The sequence below is a fragment of the Belonocnema kinseyi genome, chromosome 1, assembly GCF_010883055.1.
Source record: "Belonocnema kinseyi isolate 2016_QV_RU_SX_M_011 chromosome 1, B_treatae_v1, whole genome shotgun sequence".
Lineage (NCBI taxonomy): Eukaryota > Metazoa > Arthropoda > Insecta > Hymenoptera > Cynipidae > Belonocnema > Belonocnema kinseyi.
Window position 1 is genome coordinate 105,864,657 of NC_046657.1, and position 2,746 is coordinate 105,867,402.

Sequence of the window (2,746 nt, forward strand, 5' to 3'; positions counted from 1 at the left end):
GTAACTATTATATGATTGAATAAAAATTAATCGTTTATATTGGTTAAGTTGGAAAATCGTTTTTTTTTTTGTATAGAACATTAATCTTCTTGGTCAAAAATTTAGCTTTTCCCTTGAAAATTTAACAATTTTGTTGAAAATTCGTTTTTTTGTCTTGTTCAGTTCAATTTTTTAGCACATTTTTTATCTGGAAATTGTACTATTCCATTTTTGTTTAAAACTTTATCCTGTACATTTTATTAGTTATAACACCAATTATTTCATAGAAAATTAATTTATTTTGTTGAAAAGTAAACTTTTTGGTTGAAAATTGATTTATTGTGTTAATTAGATTTTTTCCTAAAATTAAAAAAACTGCAAAATAAAAAAATTGCCTTAAAATCGTCCTGATTCCCTTTTTTTTTAATTTTTAAAATCTTTTCATATACTCACTTAAAATTAATTTTTCAAACTGAAAAATCATTTTCAATTTACTTAGCAATCACAACAATTTTTGTTATTCTTTTTGAATATTTTACAATTCTCAAAAGCTTTTTTTTTTTAATCTGCAAAAATCTACATCGTGTTTCAAATTATTTCAAATAATTTCAAGTTTTAAATTAATTTTGAATATTATTCTAAATTAAAATTGTAGCGCTCAAACTTAAAATTTAGCTCATTACAATTTTAACAAATCAAGGCTTTTTATTTCTAACCACTCTGTTCAAATTTGTATAGTTTTTAATTGTTGTTTATAATGTCTTGTCCCAGATCTGAATTATATTTTTTTTTTCAAAAAATCTCTGATCCAATTTAGAAATACATACAATTGCTTTGAAAAAAATTTTTAATTCAGAAATATTTCATTTAAACGCTCAATAATTCATACGTATAAAGCACAAACTTTTAACACCTTTTAATTTTACAGTTTTTTAAATTAAATTATTTTAAAATACGAAATAAGCGTTTAAAATTTTTTATGACTTTAACATTTGACGAATTCTGGTTAAAAATACAAATTACGCTATTATTTTTAAGGTTCAACAGTTTTTAATCAAAAATTAAAACTTCTTTTGTTGTTGAAGATTTATCATTTTAGTAGAAAATGTAATCATTTTGTTGGAAATTTGTATTTCTCTTTTTTTGAGTTGAAAATTCAATTATTTTGATAGTAAGTTAATTTCTAACATTTTTAATTGGTGAACTAAAATTTTTATCTCTAGATAACAATGCAAAAACATTAATCTGGAACAACTTAAATTAAAAACAATGTAACTTTTATTTTAAAAAGTTTTTAATTAAAAAATTAATTTAATCGTTCAATTTTTAATGTTACGAACTGAAATTTTATTGAATTATTATCATTTTGAACCTTAAAAATAATAGCGTAATTTTTATTTTTTAACCAGAAATCTCTTAAATGTTAAAGTCATAAAAATTTGTAAACGGTTATTTCGTATTTTAAAATAATTTAATTTAAAAAATTGTAAAATTAAAAGGTGTTAAAAGTTTGTGTTTTATACGTATGAACTATTGAGCGTTTAAATGAAATATTTCTGAATTAAAAATTTTTTTCAAAGCAATTGTACGTATTTCTGAATTGAATCAGAGATTTTTTGAAAAAAAAATATAATTCAGATCTGGGACAAGCCATTATAAACAACAATTAAAAACTATACAAATTTGAACAGAGTGGTTAGAAATAAAAAGCCTTGATTTGTTAAAATTGTAATGAGCTAAATTTTAAGTTTGAACGCTACAATTTTAATTTAGAATAATATTCAAAATTAATTTAAAACTTGAAATTATTTGAAAAACTTTGAAACACGATGTAGATTTTCGCAGATTTAAAAAAAAAGCTTTTGAGAATTGTAAAATATTCAAAAAGAATAACAAAAATTGTTATGATTGCTAAGAAAATTGGAAATGATTTTTTAGTTTGAAAAATTAATTTTAAGTGAGTATTTGAAAAGATTTTAAAAATTAAAAAAAAGGAATCAGGACGATTTTTAGGCAATTTTTTTATTTTGCAGTTTTTTTAATTTTAGGAAAAAAATATAATTAACACAATAAATCAATTTTCAACCCAAAAGTTTACTTTTCAACAAAATAAATTAATTTTCTATCAAATAATTGGTGTTTTAACTAATAAAATGTACAGGATAAAGTTTCAAACAAAAATGGAATAGTACAATTTCCAGATAAAAACTGTGCTAAAAAATTGAACTGAACAAGACAAAAAAACGAATTTTCAACAAAATTGTTAAATTTTCAAGGGAAAATGTGAATTTTTGACCAAGAAGATTAATGTGTTATACAAAAAAACGATTTTCCAACTTAACCAATATAAACGATTAATTTTTAATCAATCATATAATAGTTACATTTTCAGATAAAGATAAACAATTTTTTAAAGAAAAAATTAATTTTAAACAAAGTTGTTAAATTTTCGATCAATCAGATGAATTTTCGACCAAGAAAATTGATAATCTACAAAAAAAGACAAATCTTAAACAAAATACATGAATTTTTAAAGAAATTATTTAATTTTAATGTAAAAAAGACGAATTATCCACAAAAAGTTGAATTTTGTAAGCAAAAAATATGAGTTTTCAATGAAAGAGTTAAACTTTCAACCAAATAGTTAAATTTTCAATCATAATTAAAAAAACCTTGTTAAAAAACATATTTTTTTTGACAAAGTAGTTCAACTCTTAGTGAAATAATCGACTTTCAAACCCAAGAAGATGTACAGTTGATATTTTAA